The sequence below is a fragment of the Saimiri boliviensis genome, chromosome 12 (genome assembly GCF_048565385.1).
Source record: "Saimiri boliviensis isolate mSaiBol1 chromosome 12, mSaiBol1.pri, whole genome shotgun sequence".
Lineage (NCBI taxonomy): Eukaryota > Metazoa > Chordata > Mammalia > Primates > Cebidae > Saimiri > Saimiri boliviensis.
The window spans coordinates 64,334,905-64,358,991 of record NC_133460.1 but is presented as its reverse complement, the minus strand read 5'-3'; the positions used below and the strand labels follow the sequence as shown (position 1 = coordinate 64,358,991).

The window sequence follows — 24,087 nt, the reverse complement described above, 5'->3', positions numbered from 1 at the left end:
AACAACCAGTACCAGCCACTCCAAAAACACACCAAATGATAAAAGAGCATCAACACAATCAAGAGACTGCATCAACTAACCAACAAAACAGCCAGGTAGCATCAAAATGACAGTATCAAATTCACACATAACAATACCATCCCTAAATGTCAATGGACTAAATGCCCCAATCAAAAGACACAGACTGGCAAATTGGATAAAAAGCCAAAACCCATCAGTGTGCTGTATCCAGGAAACCCATCTTACATGCAAGGATACACAAAGGCTCAAAATAAAGGGATGGAGGAAGATCTACCAAGCAAATGGAGAGCAAAAAAAGGCAGGAGTTGCAATTCTCATCTCTGATAAAATAGACTTTAAAGCAACAAAGATCAAAAGAGACAAAGAAGGACATTACATAATGGTAAAAGGATCACTGCAACAAGAAGAGCTAGCGATCCTAAATATATACGCACCTAATACAGGAGCACCCAGATACATAAGGCAAGTTCTTAATGACTTACAAACAGACTTATACTCCCACACAATAATAGTGGGAGACTTTAACACCCCATTGTCAATATTAGATATATCATCCAGACAGAAATTCAACAAGGATATCCAGGACCTGAATACAGACCTGGAACAAGCAAACCTAATAGACATTTACAGAACTCTCCACCCCAAATCCACAGAATATTCATTCTTCTCAGCACCACATCACACCTACTCTAAAATTGAACACATAATTGGCAATAAATCACTCCTCAGCAAATGCAAAAGAACAGAAATCATAACAAACATTCTCTCAGACCACAGTGCAATCGAGTTAGAACTCAGAATGCAGAAACTAACTCAGAACCGCACAGCTTCATGGAAACTGAACAACTTGCTCTTGAATGTTGACTGGATAAACAATGAAATGAAGGCAGAAATAAAAGTGTTCTTCGAAACCAATGAGAACGAAGACACAACATACCAGAATCTCTGGGACACATTTAAAGCAGTCTCTAGAGGAAAATATATAGCAATGAGTGCCCACATGAGAAGAAAGGAGAGATCTAAAATTGACACCCTATCATCAAAATTGAAAGAGCTAGAGGAGCAAGATCAAAAAAACTCAAAACCTAGCAGAAGACAGGAAATAACTAAGATCAGAGCAGAACTGAAGGAAATAGAGACACAAAAACTCTTCAAAAAATCAATAAATCCAGGAGCTGGTTCTTGGAAAAGATCAACAAAATAGACAGACCACTAGCCAGATTAATAAAAAGAAAACAGAGAATAACCAAATTGATGCAATAAAAAACGATAAAGGTGATATCACCACGGATTCCACAGAAATCCAAACCATCATCAGAGATTATTACAAACAACTCTATGCACATAAACTAGTAAACCTGGAAGAAATGGATAAATTCCTGGACACCTGCATCCTCCCAAGCTAAACCTGGAAGAAGCCGAAACCCTGAATAGACCAATAACATGGTCTGAAGTTAAGGCAGCAATAAAGAGCCTACCACTCAAAAAAGGCCCAGGTCCAGATGGGTTCACAGCTGAATTCTACCAGACATACAAAGAGGAGCTGATACCATTCCTTCTGAAACTATTCCAGACAATGCAAAAAGAGGGAATCCTTCCCAAATCATTTTACGAGACCAACATCATCCTGATACCAAAACCCGGCAGAGACTCAACAAGAAAAGAAAATTTCAGGCCAATATCCATGATGAACATAGATGCAAAAATCTTCAATAAAATACTGGCAAACCGATTGCAACAGCATATCAAAAAGCTCATCCACCATGATCAAGTAGGATTCATCCCGGGGATGCGAGGCTGGTTCAACATACACAAGTCCATAAACGTAATTCACCACATAAACAGAACCAAAGACAAAAACCACATGATTATCTCAATTGATGCAGAGAAGGCTTTTGACAAAATTCTACAACCCTTGATGCTAAAAACCCTCAATAAACTAGGTATTGACGGAACGTATCTCAAAACAATAAAAGCTATTTACGACAAACCAACAGCCAATATCATACTGAATGGGCAAAAACTGGAAGCATTCCCTTTGAAAACTGGCACTAAACAAGGATGCCCTCTCTCACCACTCCTATTCAATATAGTACTGGAAGTTCTAGCCAGAGCAATCAGGCAAGACAAAGAAATAAAGGGTATCCAAATTGGAAAGGAGGAAATCAAATTGTCTCTATTTGCAGATGACATGATTGTACATCTGGAAGACCCCATCATCTCAGCCCAAAATCTCCTGAAACTGATAAACAACTTCAGCAAAGTCTCAGGATACAAAATCAACTTGCAAAAATCACAAGCATTCCTATACACCAGTAATAGGCTTCGAGAGATACAAATCAAGAACGAACTGCCATTCACACTTGCTACAAAGAGAATAAAGTACCTAGGAATACAACTAACAAGGAACGTATAGGACCTCTTCAAGGGGAACTTCAAGCCATTGCTCAACGAAATAAGAGAGGATACAAACAGATGGAGAAACATTCCATGTTCATGGTTAGGAAGAATCAACATCGTGAAAATGGCCATACTGCCCAAAGTAATTTTCAGATTCAACGCTATTCCAATCAAGCTACCCATGACCTTCTTCACAGAACTGGAAAAAAACACCTTAAACTTCATATGGAATCAAAAGAGAGCCCGCATAGCCAAGTCAATTCTAAGCAAACACAACAAAGCAGGAGGCATCACACTACTGGACTTCAAACTATACTACAAGGCTACAGTAATCAAAACAGCATGGTACTGGTACCAAAACAGAGATATAGACCAGTGGAACAGAACAGAGGCCTCAGAGGAAATACAACATACCCACAACCATCTGATCTTCGACAAACCTGACAAAAACAAGCAATGGGGAAAGCACACCCTGTTTAATAAATGGAGTTGAGAAAACTGGCTAGCCATGTGCAGAAAGCAGAAACAGGACCCCTTCCTGACACCTTACACCAAAATTAACTCCAGATGGATTAAAGACTTAAACATCAGACCTAATACTATAAAAACCTTAGAAGAAAATCTAGGCAAAACCATTCAGGACATAGGTGTAGGCAAGGACTTCATGACCAAAACGCCAAAAGCAATGGCAAAAAAAGCCAAAATAGACAAATGGGACCTAATCAAACTCCACAGCTTCTTCATGGCAAAATAAACAGTCAGTAGAGTGAATCGGCAACCAACAGAATGGGAAAAAATTTTTGCAGCCTACCCATCTGACAAGGGGCTGATATCCAGAATTTACAAAGAACTAAAGCAGATCTACAAGAATTAAACAACAAGCCCATTCAGAAATGGGCGAAGGATATGAACAGATACTTTACAAAAAAAGACATACAGGAGGCCAACAAACAAACACATGAAAAAATGCTCATCATCAATGGTCATCAGAGAAATGCAAATCAAAACCACATTGAGATACCATCTCACACCAGTTAGAATGGCGATCATTAAAAAATCTAGAAACAACAGATGCTGGAGAGGATGTGGAGAAATAGGAACACTTTTACACTGTTGGTGGGAATGTAAATTAATTCAACCATTGTGGAAGACAGTGTGGCGATTCCTCAAGGACCTAAAAATAGAAATCCCATTTGACCCAGCAATCCCATTACTGGGTATATATCCAAAGGATTATAAATCATTCTACTACAAGGACACGTGCACACGAAAGTTCATTGCAGCACTGTTTACAATAGCAAAGACCTGGAACCAACCCAAATGCCCAACGATGATAGACTGGATAAGGAAAATGTGGTACATATACACAATGGAATATTATGCAGCTATCAAAAACGACGAGTTCACGTCCTTTGTAGGGACATGGATGAAACTGGAAACCATCATTCTCAGCAAACTGACACAAGAGCAGAAAATCAAACACTGTATATTTTCTCTCATAGGCGGGTGTTGAACAATGAGAACACATGGACACAGGGAGGGGAGCACTACACACTGGGGTCTGTTGGGGGGAAGTGGGGGAGGGGCGCGGGGGTGGGGAGGTAGGAAAAGATAGCATGGGGAGAAATGACAGATGTAGGTGAGGGGACGGAAGGCAGCAAACCACACTGCCATGTGTGTACTTATGTAACAATCTTGCATGTTCTTCACATGTTCCCCAAACCTAAAATGCAATTAAAAAAAAAGAAACACGTTTCTTCTAAAAGCTGCGTTTAGACATTCCAGAGTGGATGGGAGTACAGGTTGTAAAGAGAAATACCTTGTTCTAAAACATAAACAGAGCTATCGAGCAGAACGGTTGTCAATGTGTGCATTCAACTTCCAGAGTTAAACTGATGTGTGTTTGCAGCAGTTCAGAAATATTTTCTTTGGAGAATGTACAAACAGTCATTCCCAGCCCTAGAGAGGCATATAAGAGTTAGCAGTAAGAATGTGTTGAAAACACAGAAGACCCGCTTCTTACAAACTGATGTGCTGTGTGTTGGTTCCTTTTAGGAAGTTGCATCTATGTTTAGATTCAGCGAGGTAGAAACACGTTTCTTCTAAAAGCTACGTTTGGACATTCCAGAGTGGATGGGAGTACAGGCTGTAAAGAGAAGTACCTTGCTCTAAAAGAAAAACGGAGCTATCTAGCAGAATGGTTGTCAATGTGTGCATTCAACTGCCAGAGTTAAACTGATGTGTGTCTGCATGATGTCAGAAACCCTTTCTTTGGAGAATGTAGAAACAGTCATTTCCAGCCCTAGGGAGGCATATAAGAGTTAGCAGTAAGTATCCGTTTAAAACACAGAAGACCCGCTTCTCACATACTGATCTGCTGTGTGTTGGTTCCTTTTAGGAAGCTGCATCGATGTTTAGATTCAGCGAGGTAGAAACACGTTTCTTCTAAAAGTTGCCAATGTGTGCAATCAACTTCCAGAGTTAAACTGATGGGTGTTTGCAGCAGTTCAGAAACCCTTTCTTTGGAGAATGTAGAAACAGTCATTTCCAGCCCTAGAGAGGCATAAAAGAGTTAGCAGTAAGAATGCGTTTAAAACACTGAAGACCCGGTTCTTACAAACTGATCTGCTATGCGTTAGTTCCTTTTGGTAGTTGCATCTGTATTTAGATTCGGCGAGTTAGAAACACGTTTCTTCTAAAAGCTGCATTTGGACATTCCAGAATGGATGGGACTACAGGCTGTAATGATAAGTATCAAGCTCTAAAACAAAAACAGAGGAATCTACAGAATGGTTGTCAATGTGTGAATTCCACTTACAGAGTTAAACTGATTTGTATTTCAGCAGTTCAGAAAACATTTCTTTAAAGAATGTAGGTCATCGCCGCCTGACCGGGCGCGCGGAGGCCCCGCGTGCAGAGACGCCAGCCGCCCGGCTCTGGAGAGAGCCCGATTCTCCGCAGCCGGACGCCTTCCCCGCGGTCCGCCCGCGTCGAGGCCCGCGCTGAGATGGCAGACGACCTCGGAGACGAGTGGTGGGAGAGCCAGCCGCCCGGAGCAGCCAGCTGCCCAGATTCTTTTCCAGTTTTTCAGACACTTGGTCCATAGAGATAAACTTAGGGTGATCATCAAGCAATAAAACCAATTCCACAAGCCATTAATGATCTACTCCACAGCTCTTCTCCCTTCCTGGAAGAGAACAATGCTGTGAATGTGCATATCCAGTGAAATGCCAGCATATCAAAATGGATGCTATTAGCTGACCTTCCCAAAGCCTCACTGATGTTCTGCTCATCTTACCCCTGCTCTTCATTTTTTGGATGTTAACATATTGTCGGCTGGGTATAGATACTCATAGACTTGGTCGACTTGGGCAGCGGTCCCAAACGTTTTTGGCACCAGATTCCAGTTTTGTCGAAGACAGTTTTTCCATGGACTGGGGTGAGGGTGGTGGTAGATGGTTTGGGGATGAAACTGTCCCAACTCCGATCATCAGACATTAGATTCTCCTAAGGAGCACACAACCTAGATCCCTCCCACACACGGTTCATGCTGCTGATCTGACAGGAGGTGGAGTTCAGGTGGTAATGCTGCCTCACCCCACTGTTTACCTCCGGTTGTGGGAGAACAGGTCTAGAACTGGTACTGGTCTGCAGCCCTGGGTTTGGGGATTCCCGTATTTGGGGATTCAAAGGCAGGGGGCATTGACTGGGTTAGTACACTGATATACTAATCCTGGGCTTAGTTTCCACAGTCAAAAATGTCAAGAAGACTATTAAGAATATTTTACAGCTGGGCGTGGTGGCTCAAGCCTGTAATCCCAGCACTTTGGGAGGCCGAGGAGGGTGGATCACGAGGTCAAGAGATCGAGACCATCCTGGTCAACATGGTGAAACCCCGTCTCTACTAAAAATACAAAAAATTAGCTGGGCGTGGTGGTGCGTGCCTGTAATCCCAGCTACTCAGGAGGCTGAGGCAGGAGAATTGCCTGAACCCAGGAGGCGGAGGTTGCGGTGAGCCAAGATCGCGCCATTGCACTCCAGCCTGGGTAACAAGAGCGAAACTCCATCTCAAAAAAAAGAATATTTTACAGTGGTTTTTTTTAGGTTGGTTTTTGTTTTTGTTTTTGTTTTTGTTTTGTTGTTGTTTTTTTGCTCTTGAGAAGAAAATACAAAGCAACAGGTTGAAAGATACTCTAGTTATCTGAGAAATAAGTCATTTGGGGTTTTCATATTGTTGGATAATTAATTTTGCAGTTTATTTTGTGTACTTTTAACTCTAAATTTTAATTGTGGATTTCTAGATTAAATTCATATTCCTAAATAATTGATACATATTTCAAAATGTGTGTATTAAAAGGTATACTAGGAACAGTCTTCCTCTTACCACATCCTTCACCTCCCCAACTCTAACCACTGATACCAGTTTCTCATATGTACTTGTAGAGTTTCCTTATGAGTAAATAAGGAAATAGAAATAAAGATTCTTATGCTCAAAAAAAAAAAAGAATGTAGGGACAGTCCTTTCCAGCCCTATACTAGCATCTAAGAGTTAGCTGTAAGAATGCATTTAAAACACAGCAGACCCGGTTCTTACAAACTGATCTGCTATGCGTTGGTTCTTTTTGGTAGTTGCATCTGTATTTAGATTCAGCGAGTTAGAAACTTGTTTCTTCTAAAAGCTGCATTTGGATATTCCAGACTGGATGGGAGTACAGGCTGTAATGAGAAGTTTCTGGATCTAAAGCAAAAACAGAGCTATCTAACTGAATGGTTGTCAATGTGGGCATTCAGCTTACAGAGTTAAACTGATTTGTATTTCAGAAGATCAGAAATCCTTTCGTTGGAGAATGTAGGAACAGTCATTTACAGCCGTATAGTGGCATATCAGAGTTAACAGTAAGAATGCGTTTAAAACACACAAGTCGCGCTTCTTATAAACTGACAGGCTTTGTGGTGGTTCCTTTACGATGTTTAGATGCAGCGAGTTAGAAACACATTTCTTCTAAAAGCTGCCTTTGGACATTCCGGAGTGGATGGGAGTACAGGATGTAAAGAGTAATATCTGGCTCTAAAACAAAAACACAGCTATCCAGCAGAATGCTTGTCAATGTGTGCATTCAACTTACAGAGTTAAGCTGATTTGTATTTCAGCAGTTCAAAAACCCTTTCCTTGGAGAATGTAGAAACAGTCATTTCCAGCCCTATAATGGCATCTAAGAGTTAGCAGTAAGAATGCGTTTAAAACACAGAAGACCCCCTACTTACAATCTGATCCACTGTGCGTTGGTTCCTTTTAGGAAGTTGCAACTATGTTTAGATTCGGCCAGTTAGAAACACATTTCTTCTAAAAACTAGGTATGGACATTCCAGAGTGGGTGGGAGTACAGGATGTAAAGAGAAAGATGTGACTCTGAAAGAAAAACGGAGCTATCCAGCAGAATGCTTTAAATGTGTGCATTCAACTTACAGAGGTAAACTGATTTGTATTTCAGCAGTTCAGAAACCCTTTCTTTGGAGAATGTAGGAACTGTCATTTCCAGCCCTATAGTGGCATATTAGAGTTAACAGTAAGAATGCCTTTAAAACGCAGAAGACCCGTTTCTTACAAACTGATCTGCTGTGTGTTGGTTCCTTTTATGAAGTTGCAACTATGTTTAGATTCAGCGAGCTATAAACACATTTCTTCTAAAAGCTGCGTTTGGACATTCCAGAGTGGATGGGAGTATAGGCTGTAATGAGAAATATCTGTCCCTAAAACAAAAACAGGAGCTATCTAGCAGAATGGTTGTCGATATGTGCATTAAACTTACAGACTGAAACTGATGTTTGTTTCCAGCAGTTCAGAATCCCTTTCTTTGGAAAATGTAGAAACAGTCATTTCCAGCCCTATAGTGGCATATAAGAGTTAGCACTAAGAATGCGTTTAGAACACAGCAAACCAACTTCTGACAAACTGATCTGCTGTGTGCTGGTTCCTTTTAGAAAGTTGCATCTATGTTTAGATTCAGCGAGTTAGAAACACGGTTCTTCTACAAGCTGCGTTTGGACATTCCTGAGTGGATGGGAATACTGGCTGTAATGAGAAATATCTGGCTCTAAAACCAAAACGGAGCTATCTAGCAGAAGGGTTGTTGATGTGTGCATTAAACTTACAAATGTGAACTGATGTGTGTTTGCAGCAGTTCAGAAACCCGTTATTTGGAGAATGTAGAAACAGTCAATTATAGCCCTATAGTGGTATATGAGAGTTAGCAGTATGAATGCGTTTAAAACACAGAAGACCGCTTCCTAAAAACTGATCTGTTGTGTGTTGATTCCTTTTAGGAAGTTGCATCTATGTTTAGATTCTGCGAGTTGGAAACAAGTTTCTTCTAAAGACTGCGTTTGGACATTCCAGAGTGGATGGGAATACAGGCCGTAATGAGAAATATTTGGCTCTAAAACCAAAACGGAGCTATCTAGCAGAATGGTTGTCAATGTGTGCATTCAACTTACAGAGTTAAACTGATGGGTGTCTGCAGCAGTTCAGAAACCATTTCTATGGAGAATGTAGAAACACTCATTTCCAGCCCTATAGCGGCATATCAGAGTTAGCAGTAAGAATGTGTTTAAAATACTGAAGACCCGGTTCTTATAAACTGATCTGCTATGCGTTGGTTTCTTTTGGTAGTTGCATCTGTATTTAGATTCTGCGAGTTAGAAACACGATTCTTCTAAAAGCTGCAATTGGATTTTCCAGAATGGATGGGAGTACAGGCTGTAATGAGAAGTATCAGGCTCTAAAACAAAAACAGACGTATCTAGCAGAATGGCTGTCAATGTGTGCATTCAACTTACAGAGTTAAACTGATTTGTATTTCCGCAGTTCAGAAACCCTTTCTTTGGAGAATGTAGGGACAGTCCTTTCCAGCCCTATACTGGCATCTAAGAGTTAGCTGTAAGAATGCGTTTAAAATACAGAAGACCCCCTACTTACAATCTGATCCGCTGTGTGTTGGTTCCTTTTAGGAAGTTGCAACTATGTTTAGATTCGGCCAGTTAGAAACACATTTCTTCTAAAAGCTAGGTTGGGACATCCCAGAGTGGGTGGGAGTACAGGATGTAAAGAGAAATATGTGACTCTGAAAGAAAAACGGAGTTATCCAGCCGAATGCTTGTCAATGTGTGCATTCAACTTACAGACTTAAACTGATTTGTATTTCAGCAGTTCAGAAACCTTTTCTTTGGAGAATGTAGGAACTGTCATTTCCAGCCCTATAGTGGCATATTAGAGTTAACAATAAGAATGCCTTTAAAACACAGAAGACCCGTTTCTTACAAACCGATCTGCTGTGTGTTGGTTCCTTTTAGGAAGTTGCAACTATGTTTAGATTCAGCGAGCTATAAACACATTTCTTCTAAAAGCTGCGTTTGGAAATTCCAGAGTGGATGGGAGTATAGGCTCTAATGAGAAATATCTGTCCCTAAAACAAAAGCAGGAGCTATCTACCAGAATGGTTGCCGATGTGTGCATTAAACTTACAGATTGAAACGGATGTTTGTTTCCAGCAGTTCAGAAACCCTTTCTTTGGAGAATGTAGAAACAGTCATTTACAGCTGTATAGTGGCATATAAGAGTTAGCACTAGGAATGTGTTTAAAACACAGCAGACCAGCTTCTGACAAACTGATGTGCTGTGTGTTGGTTCCTTTTAGAAAGTTGCATCTATGTTTAGATTCAGGGAGTTAGAAACACGTTTCTTCTACAAGTTGCTTTTGGACATTCCTGAGTGGATGGGAATACCGGCTGTAATGAGAAATATTTGACTCTAAAACCAAAATGGAGCTATCTAACAGAAGTGTTATCGATGTGTGCATTAAACTTACAAATGTGAACTGATGTGCGTTTGCAGCAGTTCAGAAACCCGATATTTGGAGAATGTAGAAACAGTCAATTATAGCCCTATAGTGGTATATGAGAGTTAGCAGTAAAAATGGGTTTAAAACACAGAAGACCCGCTTCTTAAAAACTGATCTGTTGTGTGTTGGTTCCTTTTAGGAAGTTGCATCTATTTTTAGATTCTGCAAGTTAGAAACACGTTCCTTCTAAAGGCTGTGTTTGGACATTCCAGAGTGGATGGGAATACTGGCTGTAATGAGAAATATTTGACTCTAAACCCAAAACGGAGCTATCTAGCAGAATGGATATCAATGTGAGCATTCAACCTACAGAGTTAAACTGATGGGTGTTTGCATACGTTCAGAAAGCATTTCTTTGGAAAACGTAGAAACAGTCATTTCCAGCGCTATAGTAGCATATCAGAGTTAGCAGTAAGAATGCGTTTAAAACACAGAAGACCCGGTTCTTACAAAGTGATCTGCTATGCTTTGGTTCCTTTTGGTAGTTGCATCTGTATTTATATTCGGCGAGTTAGAAACACGTTTCGTCTAAAAGCTGCATTTGGACATTCCAGACTACATGGGAGTACAGGCTGCAATGAGATGTATCTGGCCAAAAAACAAAAACAGAGCCATCCAGTAGAATGGTTGTCAATGTGTGTGTGGTGGTTCCTTTACGAAGTTGGAACTATGTTTAGATTCGGCGAGTTAGAAACACATTTCTTCTGAAAGTTGCCTTTGGACATTTCAGAGTGGATGGGAGTACAGGATGTAAAGAGAAATAACTGGCTCTAAAACAAAAACGCAGCTATCCAGCAGAATGGTTGTCAATGTGTGAATTCAACATACAGAGTTAAACTGATGGGTGTTTGCAGCAGTTCAGAAACCTTTTCCTTGGAGAATGTAGAAACAGTCATTTCCAGCACTATAATGGCATATCAGAGTTAACAGTAAGAATGCGTTTAAAACACACAAGACCTGCTTCTTACAAACTGATCTGCTGTGTGGTGGTTCCGTTACGAAGTTGCAATTATGTTTAGATTCAGCGAGTTAGAAACACATTTCTTCTAAAAGCTAGGTTTGGACATTCCAGAGTGGAAGGGAGTACAGGATCTAAAGAGAAATATCTGACTCTGAAAGAAAACCGGAGCTATCCAGCAGAATGCTTGTCAATGTGTGCATTCAACTTACAGAGTTAAACTGATTTGTATTTCAGCAGTTCAGAAACCCTTTCTTTGGAGAATGTAGAAACTGTCATTTCCAGCCCTATAGTGGCATATTAGAGTTAACAGTAAGAATGCCCCTAAAACACAGAAGACCCGCTTCTTACAAACCGATCTGCTGTGTGTTTGTTCCTTTTCGGAAGTTGCAACAATGTTTAGATTCAGCGAGCTATAATCACATTTCTTCTAAAAGCTGCGTTTGGACATTCCAGAGTGGATGGGAGTATAGGCTGTAATGAGAAATGTCTAGCGCTAAAACAAAAAAAGGAGCTATCTAGCAGAAGGGTTGTCGATGTGTGCATTAAACTTACTGATTGAAACTATGTTTGTTTCCAGCAGTTCAGAAACCCTTTCTTTGGAGAATGTAGAAACAGTTATTTCCAGCCCTATAGTGGCAGATAAGAGTTAGCACTAAGAATGCGTTTAAAACGCAGCAAACCAGCTTCTGACAAACTGATCTGCTGTGTTGGTTCCTTTTAGAAAGTTGCATCTATGTTTAGATTCAGCGAGTTAGAAACACGTTTCTTCTACAAGCTGCGTTTGGACATTCCTGAGTGGATGGGAATACAGGCTGTAATGAGAAATATCTGGTTCTGAAACCAAAACCGAGCTATCTAGCAGAAGGGTTGTCGATGTGTGCATTAAACTTACAAAAGTGAACTGATGTGTGTTTGCAGCAGTTCAGAAATCCGTTATTTAGAGAATGTAGAAACAGTTAATTATAGCCCCATAGTGGTACATAAGAGTTAGCAGTAAGAATGCGATTAAAACACAGAAGACCCACTTCTTAAAACCTGATCTGCTGTGTGTTGGTACCTTTTAGGAAGTTGCATCTATGTATAGATTCTGCGAGTTACAAACACGTTTCCTCTAAAGGCTGCGTTTGGACATTCCAGAGTGGATGGGAATACAGACTGTAATGAGAAATATGTGGCTCTAAAACCAAAACGGAGCTATCTAGCAGAATGGTTGTCAATGTGTGCATTCAACTTATAGAGTTAAACGGATGGGTGTTTGCATCAGTTCAGAAACCATTTCCTTGGAGAATGTAGAAACAGTCATTTCCAGCCCTATAGTGGCATGTCAGAGTTAGCAGTAAGAATGAGTTTAAAACAGAGAAGACCCGGTTCTTACAAACTGATCTGCTATGCGTTGGTTCCTTTTGGTAGTTGGATCTGTATTTAGATTCGGCGAGTTAGAAACACGTTTCTTCTGAAAGCTGCATTTGAACATACCAGGCTGGATGGGAGTACAGGCTGTAGTGAGAAGTATCTGGCTCTAAAACAAAAACAGAGCTATCAAGTAGAATGGTTGTCAATGTGTGCATTCAACTTACAGAGTTAAGCTGATTTGCATTTTAGGTGTTCAGAAACCTTTTCTTTGGAGAATGTAGGAACAATCATTTCCAGCCCTATAGGGGCATATCAGAGTTAACAGTAAGAATGCATTTAAAACACACAAGACTCGCTTCTTACAAACTGATCTGCTGTGTGGTGGTTCCGTTACGAAGTTCCAACTATGTTTAGATTCAGCGAGTTAGAAACACATTTCTTCTAAAAGCTAGGTTTGGACATTCCAGAGTGGATGGGAGTACAGGATCTAAAGAGAAATATCTGACTCTGAAAGAAAAACGGAGCTATTCAGCAGAATGCTTGTCACTGTGTGCATTCAACTTACAGAGTTAAACTGATTGTATTTCAGCAGTTCAGAAACCCTTTCTTTGGAGAATGTAGCAACTGTCATTTCCTGCCCTATAGTGGCATGTTAGAGTTAACTGTAATAATGCCTTTAAAACACAGAAGACCCGTTTCTTACAAACCGATCTGCTGTGTGTTGGTTCCTTTTCGGAAGTTGCAACTATGTTTAGATTCTGCGAGCTATAAACCTATTTCTTCTAAAAGCTGCGTTTGGACATTCCAGAGTGGATGGGAGTATAGGCTGTAATGAGAAATACCTGGCACTAAAAGAAAAAAAGGAGGATCTAGCAGAATGGTTGTCGATGCATGCATTAAACTTACAGATTGAAACTGATGTTTGTTTTCAGCAGTTTAGAAACCCTTTCTTTGGAGAATGTAGAAACAGTCATTTCCAGCCCTATAGTGGCATATCAGAGTTAGCAGTAAGAATGCGTTTAAAAAACAGAAGACCCCGTTCTTACAAACTGATCTGCTATGCGTTGGTTCCTTATGGTAGTTGCATCTGAATTTAGATTCGGCGAGTTAGAAACACGTTTCTTCTAAACGCTGCATTTGGACATTCTAGACTGCATGGGAGCACAGGCTGCAAAGACAAGTATCCGTCTCTAAAATAAAAACAGAGCTATCTAGCAGAATGGTTGTCAATGTGTGCATTCAACTTACAGAGGTAAACTGATTTGTATTCCAGCAGTTCGGAAACGCTTTCTTTGGAGAATGTAGGAACAGTCATTTCCTGCCCTTAGTGGTATATCAGAGTTAACAGTAAGAACGCATTTAAATCACACAAGACCAGCTTCTTACAAACTGATGTACTGTGTGGTGGTTCCTTTACGAAGTTGCAACTATGTTTAGATTCAGCGAGTTAGAAACACATTTCTTCTAAATGCTGCGTTTGGACATTCCAGAGCAGATGGGAGTACAGGATGGAAGGAGAAATATCTGGCTCTAAAATAAAAACGCAGCTATCCAGCAGAATGGTTGTCAATGTGTGCATTCAACTTACAGAGTTAAGCTGATTTGTATTTCAGCAGTTCAAAAACCCATTCTTTGGAGAATGTAGAAACAGTCATTTCCAGCTCTATTCTGGCATCTAAGAGTTAGCAGTAAGAATGCGTTTAAAACACAGAAGACCCCCTACTTACAAACTGATCTGCTGTGTGTTGGTTCCTCTTAGGAAGTTGGAACTATGTTTAGATTCTGTCAGTTAGAAACACATTTCTTCTAAAAGCTAGGTGTGGACATTCCAGAGTGGGTGGGAGTACAGGATGTAAAGAGAAATATCTGACTCTGAAAGAAAAACTGAGCTATCCAGCAGAATGTTTTCAATGTGTGCATTCAACTTACAGAGTTAAACTGATTTGTATTTCAGCAGTTCAGAAACCCTTTGTTTGGAGAATGTAGGAACAGTTATTTCCAGCCCTATAGTGGCATATCAGAGTTAACTGTAAGAATGCGTTTAAAACACACAAGTCCCGCTCCTTACAAACTGATCCGCTGTGTGGTGGTTCCTTTACGAAGTTGGAACTATGTTTAAATTCAGCGAGTTAGAATCACATTTCTTCTGAAAGACGCCTTTGGACATTCCAGAGTGGATGGGAGTACAGGATATGAAGAGAAATATCTGGCTCTAAAACAAAAACGCAGCTATCCAGCAGAATGGTTGTCAATGTGTGCATTCAACTTACAAAGTTAAACTGATTTGTATTTAAGCAATTCAAAAACCCTTTCTTTGGAGAATGTAGAACCAGTCCTTTCCAGCCCTATAGCGGCATATAAGAGTTAGAACTAATAATGCGTTTAAAACACAGCAGACCAGATTCTGACAAACCGATCTGCTGTGTGTTGGTTCCTTTTAGAAAGTTGCATCTATGTTTAGATTCAGCGAGTTAGAAACACGGTTCTTCAACAAGCTGCGTTTGGAGATTCATGAGTGGATGAGAATACCGGCTCTAATGAGAAATATCTGGCTCTAAAACCAAAACGGAGCTATCTAGCAGAAGGGTTGTCGATGTGTGCATTAAATTTACAAATGTGAACTGATGTGTGTTTGCAACAGTTCAGAAACCCGTTATTTGGAGAATGTAGAAACAGTCAATTATAGAACTATAGTGGTATATGAGAGTTAGCAGTAAGAAAGCGTTTAAAACACAGAAGACCCGCTTCTTAAAAACTGATCTGTTGTGTTGGTTCCTTTTAGGAAGTTGCATCTATGTTTAGATTCTGCGAGTTAGAAACACGTTTCTTCTAAAGGCTGCGTTTGGACATTCCAGAGTGGATGGGAATACAGGTTGTAATGAGAAATATCTGTCTCTAAAACCAAAACGGAGCTATCTAGCAGAATGCTTGTCAATGAGTGCACTCATCTTACAGAGTTAAACTGGTGGGTGTTTGCAGCAGTTCAGAAATCATTTATTTGGAGAATGTAGAAACAGTCATTTCCAGCCCTATAGTGGCATATCAGAGTTCGCAGTAAGAATGCGTTTAAAACACAGAAGATCCGGTTCTTACAAATTGATCTGCTATGCGTTGGTTCATTTTGGTAGTTGCATCTGTAGTTAGATTTGGCGAGTGGGAAAAACGTTTCTTCTAAAATCTGCATTTGGACCTTCCAGACTGGATGGGAGTACAGGCTGTAATGAGAAGTATCTGGATGTAAAACAAAAACAGAGCTATCCAGCGTAATCGTTGTCAATGTGTGCATTCAATGTACAGAGTTAAACTGATTTGTATTTCAGCAGTTCAGAAACCCTTTCTTTGGAGAATGTAGGAACAGTCATTTACAGCCCTATAGTGGCATATCAGAGTTAACAGTAAGAATGCATTTAAAACACACAAGACCTGCTTCTTTCCAACTGTTCTGCTGTGTGTTGGTTCCTTTAAGAAGTTGCAACTATGTTTAGATTCACCGAGTTAGAAACGCATTTCTTCTAAATGCTGCCTTTGGACATTCCAGAGTGGATGGGAGTACAGGATGTAAAGAGAAATATCTGGCTCTAAAACAAAAATGCAGCTATCCAGCAGAATGGTTGTCAATGTGTGCATTCAACTTACAGAGTTTAACTGATGGGTGTTTTCAGCAGTTCGGAAACCGTTTATTTGGCGAATGTAGAAACAGTCATTTCCATCCCTATAATGGCATATCAGAGTTAGCAGTTAGAATGCATTTAAAAAACAGAAGACCCAGTTCTTACAAACTGATCTGCTATGCGTTGGTTCCTTATGGTAGTTGCATCTGTATTTAGATTCCTCAAGTTAGAAACACGTTTTTTCTAAAAGCTGCATGTGGACAGTCTAAATTGCATGGGAGCACAGGCTGCAAAGACAAGTATCCGGCTCTAAAACAAAAAATGAGCTATCTAGCAAAATGGTTGTCAATGTGTGCATTCAACTTACAGAGGTAAACTGATTTGTATTCCAGCAGTTCAGAAACCCTTTCTTTGGAAAATGTAGGAACAGTCATTTCCTGCCCTATAGTGGCCTATCAGAGTTAACAGAAAGAATGCGTTTAAAACACACAAGACCAGCTTCTTAAAACTGATCTGCTGTGTGTTCGTTCCTTTACGAAGTTGCAACTATGTTTAGATTCAGCGAGTTAGAAACACATTTCTTCTAAAAGTTGCCTTTGGACATTCCAGAGTGGATGGGAGTACAGGATGGAAGGAGAAATATCTGGCTCTAAAACATAAACGCAGCTATCCAGCAGAATGGTTGTCAATGTGTGCATTCAACTTACAGAGTTAAGTTGATATGTATTTCAGCAGTTCAAAAACCCATTCTTTGGAGAATGTAGAAACAGTCATTTCCAGCCCTATACTCGCATCTAAGAGTTAGAAGTAAGAATGCCTTTAAAACACAGAAGACCCCCTACTTACAAACTGATCCACTGTGTGTTGGTTTCTTTTACGAAGTTGCAACTATATTTAGATTCTGCCAGTTAGAAACACATTTCTTCTAATAGCTAGGTTTGGACTTTCCGGAGTGGATGGGAGTACAGGATGTAAAGAGAAATATCTGACTCTGAAATAAAAACGGAGCTATCCCGCAGAATGCTTGTCAATGTGTGCATTCAACTTACAGAGTTAAACTGATTTGTATTTAAGCAGTTCAGAAACCCTTTCTTTGGAGAATGTAGGAACTGTCATTTCCAGCCCTATGGTGGCATATTGGAGTTAACAGTAAGAATGCGTTTAAAACACACAAGTCCCGCTCCTTACAAACTGATCTGCTGTGTGGTGGTTCCTTTACGAAGTTGCAACTATGTTTAGATTCAGAGAGTTAGAAACACATTTCTTCTAAAAGATGCCTTTGGACATTCCAGAGTGGATGGGAGTACAGGATTTAAACGGAAATATCTGGCTCTAAAACAGAAACGCAGCAATCCAGCAGAATGGTTGTCAATATGTGCATTCAACTTACAGAGTTAAACTGATTTGTATTTCAGCAGTTCAAAAACCCTTTCTTTGGAGAAATTAGAAACAGTCATTTCCAGCCCTGTACTGGCATCTAAGAGTTAGCAGTAAGAATGCGTTTAAAATACACAAGACCCGCTTCTTAAAAACTGATCAGCTGTGTGTTGGTTCCTTTTAGGAGGTTGCAACTATATTTACATTCTGCCAGTTAGAAACACATTTCTTCTAAAAGCTGCCTTTGGACATTCCGGAGTGGATGGGAGTACAGGATGTAAAGAGAAATATCTGACTCTGAAAGAATAACGGAGCTATCCAGCAGAATGCTTGTCAATGTGTGCATTCAACTTACAGAATTAAACTGATTTGTATCTCAGCAGTTCAGAAACCCCTTCTTTGGAGAATGTAGAAACCGTCATTTCCGGCCCTATGGTGGCATATAAGAGTTAGCACTAAGAATGCGTTTAAAACACAGCAGACCAGCTTCTGACAAACAGATCTGCTGTGTGTTGGTTCCTTTTAGAAAGTTGCATCTATGTTTAGATTCAGCGAGTTAGAAACACGTTTCTTCTACAAGCTGCGTTTGGACTTTCCTGAGTGGATGGGAATACCGGCTATAAGGAGAAATATCTGGCTCTAAAACCAAAACGGAGCTATCTAGCTGAAGGGTTATGGATGTGTGCATTAAACTTAAAAATGTGAAATGATGAGTGTTTTCAGCAGTTCAGAAATGCGTTATTTGGAGAATGTAGAAACAGTCAATTATAGCCCTATAGTGGTATATGAGAGTTGGCAGTAATAATGCGTTTAAAACACAGCAGACCATCTTCTGACAAACTGATCTGCTCTGTGTTGGTTACTTTTGGAAAGTTGCATCTATATTTAGATTCAGCGAGTTAGAAACACGTTTCTTCTACAAGCTGCGTTTGGACATTCCTGAGTGAATGGGAATACCGGCTGTAATGAGAAATATCTGGCTCTAAATCCAAAACGGAGCTTTATAGCTGAAGGCTTAAATATCTGTTTCTATATTCCGCAAAGACAGGGTTTCTGAACTGCTGGAAACAAACATCAGTTTCAGTCCGTAAGTTAAATGCACACATCGACAACCATTCTGCAAGATAGCTCCTTTTTTTGTATTAGCGCCAGATATTTCTCGTTACTGCCTATACTCCCATCCACTCTGTAAGTTGAATGCACACATTGACAACCATTCTGCTGGATAGCTGCGTTTTTGTTTTAGAGCCAGATATTTCTCTCTACATCCTGTACTCCCATCCACTCTGGAATGTCCAAAGGCAGCTTTTAGAAGAAATGTGTTTCTAAGTCGCTGAATCTAAACATAGTTGCAAGTTTGTAACGGAACCACCACACAGCAGATCATTTTGTAAGAAGTGGGTCTTGTGTGTGTTAAACGCATTCTTACTGTTAACTCTGATATGCCTCTATAGGCTGGAAATGACTTTTCCTACATTCTCCAAAGAAAGGGTTTCTGAACTGCTGAAATACAAATCAGTTTAACTGTGTTAGTTCAATGCACACATTGACAACCATGCTGCTAGATACCTCTGTTTATGTTTTAGAACCAGATACTTCTCACTACAGCCTGTACTCCCATCCAGCCTGGTATGTTCAAATGCAGCTTTTAGAAGAAACGTTTTTCTAACTCGCTGAATTTAAATACAGACGCAACTACCAAAAGGAACCAATGCATAGCAGATCAGTTTGTAAGAACCGTGTCTTCTGTGTTTTAAAAGCATTCTTACTGCTTACAAATGTGAACTGATGTGTGTTTTCAGCAGTTCAGAAACGCATTATTTGTAGAATGTAGAAACAGTCAATTATAGCCCTATAGTGGTATATGAGAGTTGGCAGTAAGAATGCGTTTAAAACACAGAAGACCCACTCCTTAAAAACTGATCTGCTGTGTGTTGGTTTCTTTTAGGAAGTTGCATCTATTTTTAGATTCTGCAAGTTAGAAACACGTTCCTTCTAAAGGCTGCCTTTGGACATTCCAGAGTGGATGGGAATACAGGCTGTAATGAGAAATATCTGGCTCTAAAACCAAAATGGAGCTATCTAGCAGAATGGTTGTCGATGTGTTCATTCAACTTACAGAGTTAAGCTGATGGGTTTTTGCAGCCGTTCAGAAAGCATTTCTTTGGAGAATGTAGAAAGAGTCATTTCCAGCCGTATTGTGGCATATCAGAGTTAGCAGTAAGAATGCGTTTAAAACAAAGAAGACCCGGTTCTTACAAACTGATCTGCTATGCGTTGGTTCCTTTTGGTAGTTGCATCTGTATTTAGATTCCGCGAGTTAGAAACACGTTTCTTCTAAAAGGTGCATTTGGACATTCCAGACTGCATGGGAGCAAAGGCTGCAAAGAGAAGTATCCGGCTCTAAAACAAAAACAGAGCTATCTAGCAGAATGGTTGTCAATGTGTGCATTCATCTTACAGAGTTAAATTGATTTGCATTTCAGCAGTTCAAAAACCCTTTCTTTGGAGAATGTAGGAACAGTCGTTTCCGGCCCTATACTGGCATCTAAGAGTTAGCTGTAAGAATGCGTTTAAAACACAGAAGACCCCCTACTTACAACCTGATCCCCTGTGTGTTGGTTCCATTTAGGAAGTTGCAACTATGTTTAGATTCAGTGAGTTAGAAACACATTTCTTCTAAAAGGTGCATTTGGACATTCCAGAGTGGATGGGGGTACAGGCTGTAGTGAGAATCGTTGTCAATGTGTACATTCAACTTACAGAAATAAAGGGGTGTGTGTTTGCAGGAGTTCAGAAACCCTTTCTTTCTTTCTTTTTTTTTGAGACAGAGTTTCTCTCTTTTTACCCAGGCTGGAGTGCAATGGCGCGATCTCTGCTCACCGCAACCTCCGCCTCCTGGGTTTAGGCGATTCTCCTGCCTCAGCCTCCTGAGTATCTGGGATTACAGGTACGCGCCACCACGCCCAGCTAATTTTTTGTATTTTTAGTAGAAACGGGGTTTCACCATGTTGGCCTGGATGGTCTCGATCTCTTGACCTTATGATCCACCCACCTCGGCCTCCCAAAGTGCTGGGATTACAGGCGTGAGCCCCCGCACCCAGCCTTCTTCTTTTTTTTTTTTTTGAGACGTAGTTTCGCTCTTGTGACCCAGGCTGGAGAGTAATTGCGTGATCTCCGCTCACCGCAACCTCCACCTCCTGGGTTCAGGCAATGCTCCAGCCTCAGCTACCTGAGTAGCTGGGATTACAGGCAGGTGCCACCACGCCCAGCTAATTTTTTGTATATTTAGTAGAGATGGGGTTTTACCATTTTGACCGGGATGGTCTCGATCTCTCGACCTCATGATCCACCCGCCTCGGCCTCCCAAAGTGCTGGGATTACAGGCTTGAGCCACAGCGCCTGGCCTTAAACTTCATATTTGAATTGGATCCTCTGTAGATGTCTTAAGCCCAAGAGAAAACAATGTGCTTTATGAAGTTCCATTATTGTCATTTTAAAAGTATTCGACCCATATGAAACCAATCAGTCTTTTCTGACAAGTTATCTAAGAAATTTTTCTTTAAACTGAAGAGTATTGAATGTCAGACTAAATTTTTAAAGTGTCATTCTGATTATAAAGAAAAAAGGAATTCCTAAATGAAAATACTTGGAGTTTGCCTGCTGAAAATTTAGCTTGTGGAGATGTGAGAAAAAGATTTAAGTGTTGGCAAAATATTGCAGTAAGGTCAATGATGTGGTTTTCTCTGGGGTGATTTTGCAACTTGGAACGTTCCAAAAAGAATTACTGATCACAAAAGTTCTTTTAGCTTTAAGCCCTTAAGTGCTTGGCATACATAAAGCTCTTAAGGATGTTTGGATAAATTAAATTTATATTGACGTTTTCTTTCTTTTTTTTTTTTTTTTGAGACAGAGTTTCGCTCTCGTTACCAAGGCTGGAGTGCAACGGCGTGATCTCGGCTCACCGCAACTTCCGTCTCCTGGGTTCAGGCAATTCTCCTGCCTCAGCCTCCTGAGTAGCTGGGATTACAGGCGCGCGCCACCATGCCCAGATAATGTTTTGTATTTTTAGTAGAGACGGGGTTTCACCATTTTGATCAGGATTATCTCGATCTCTTGACCTCGTGATCCACCTGCCTCGGCCTCCCAAAGTGCTGGGATAACAGGCTTGAGCCACAGTGCCCGGCTATATTGACATTTTCTATAAGTTGGCCTACGTTTCTAGCTTGTGTGCGTATGTGTAAAACAGATAACATTTTGAGGCATTCAATTTTACAACTGATAGATGCTGACATCAACCTGCCCCTTTCTACACTCTATTCTTGAAAGTTGAATCACAACGAAATTTTAAAAGTGGATTTTTTTCTCATAAAAAGCAGAAGTTTCTCAAAAAGTTAATTGTAGAATTATCATATGTTGCAAAAACTCTACTCCTAACTACACATCTAAAAGAATTAAAAGTAGGGACTCAGATACCGATACATCAGTGCTCATTATAGCGTGATTCAATAGCTGAAAGGCAGAAAAACCCACATGCTCATCCGCAGGTGAATAAATTAATTAAATATGATACATTCATACCATGGAATATGATTCATCCTTTAAAAATAAAATTTTGATACATGCTATAACATGGACGAACCTAGAAAACATTACAGGTGTAGTAAACCAGACACAAAAGAAAAAAATGTGGCATGATTATCCTTATGTATAATATCTAGAATAAGCAAATTCATAGAGACAGAAGGTAGGTTAGAGGTAATCAAGGACCATAGAGGGAGTGGGGGCAATCAGGCGTTCTTGTTTCATGGTCCAGAGTTTCTGCTTGGGGAAAATGAAACAGTTGAGAAATAAATAGTGGTCATGGTTGAACAACATTATGAATATAATTAATCCCACCAAATTGTATACTTAAAAATAGCTTGAATGGCAAAATTTATACTATGTGTCTTTTACTACAATAAACAATTTTAAACGAGGTTTCTTCAAACTCATCCTCCAATACAGTAACAAATACTCCTTGAAGAAAGCTAGGAAAACTTTAAAAAGTAAAATGAAATGAAAGCCACCTGTTCTTCCACCAAGTAGTGATAACATGTGATTAATGTGTTGTACAATTTGCTCTTCTGACCAGTAGTATAGATATATGGAGATACACACACACACACACACACACACACACACACACACACACACACTCTGTCTCTCTCTCTCTCACAGCGTTATGCCGACCCTGTTTGTCTCTGTATGTTGTAACAATCAATCTTATCCATGAGCCTTAATTTATTTAAACTTATCAACTCCCCCAACCCCCGCGCCATCCGCGCAGAGGCAGAGAAGCGGGCGGGGAGCAAAGGTTGGCGTCCTGGCGCTCGGACCTTCGCCAGAGGGTCCGCAGCATCATGACGGTGGGAGCCAGGCTCCGATCCAAGGCGGAGAGCAGCCTCCTGCGCCGCGGGCCCCGAGGGCGAGGGCAGACCGAGGGGGACGAGGAGGTGGCCACCATCCTGGGCCACCTGGAGTCGGGAGAGGAGGCGGAGGCGGCGGCGAGGGAGAGCGGGGTGAGCGTGGCGGGCGCGCGGAGGGTGCACCTAGCCCCCCTGCCCGACCGCTACGAGCCACTGGAGGAGCCGGCGCCGGGCGAGAAGCCCAGGAGGAGGTACCGGCGGCAGCTGAAGAAGTGCGGCAAGAATGTCGGGAGGGTCCTGATGAAAGGAGGCTGCTACGCGGTCATCGGGCTGCAAGGCTTCGCTGCAGCCTACTCCGCCCCGTTTGGGGCAGCCACCAGTGTGGATCCTCCGTGCGCTAACGGGATTCCCTGCTGTGGGAACCGTGTGAATCTGGAGCATCTCAGACTTGAGCGCACACAGCCTACTTGGAAGAGAAAACACGCCTTTCTTTGCTGAATCACGTGAGTAGGATGAATGAGTCACCCCTGCCCATCTGCTGAGCTGCTCACGTCTCTCAGTCCTCCGTGGACCCAATGGTCAATCCTGCTGAGAATTCAGCAGAGGTTAGGTTTGAGAGTGGAGCTGGTGTGCTGAAGCCAGAGCCTTCACGTGAAGGTGGCAGGTGCTGCGGTGGAGGCCCACACTCGACAGATCCGAGCAGTACGGACGTACAGCAGAATCTTGGGGCGAGGAAGAGGATGTTACTGGAGCCAGATGATTGATTTGCTGTATTCTCCTGGAAAGGCTGTGGGCTGAAGGCACTCACGTTCCTGGGCTGCCTCGGTTCTGAGGGCAGCTAAGGAGCTGTTTATTCCTCAAGTCATTCTCCCCATCTCCTGCCTCTGCCACTCTGCCACCAGGAGTTTAATTACAGGCTTGAGAAGAGGGAAGGAAGAAAGCTCTTTGAAAGCTACGATGCTTTGAAAACTGTGTTGGCAGTGTGCAATGACTGTTTAAAGTAGACAAAAACTTGTCATTTTTCCCCATCCTGAACGGCTGTGCGGCTGGCGAGAAAG

At 41.1% G+C, this 24,087-nt stretch overlaps 1 pseudogene; it reads left to right on the top strand.

The window, feature by feature from the left end:
- The first annotated feature begins 23,023 nt into the window (after positions 1 to 23,023).
- LOC101038130 (required for drug-induced death protein 1 pseudogene) lies at positions 23,024 to 23,527 on the top strand (annotated as a pseudogene).
- Positions 23,528 to 24,087: the final 560 nt, after the last annotated feature.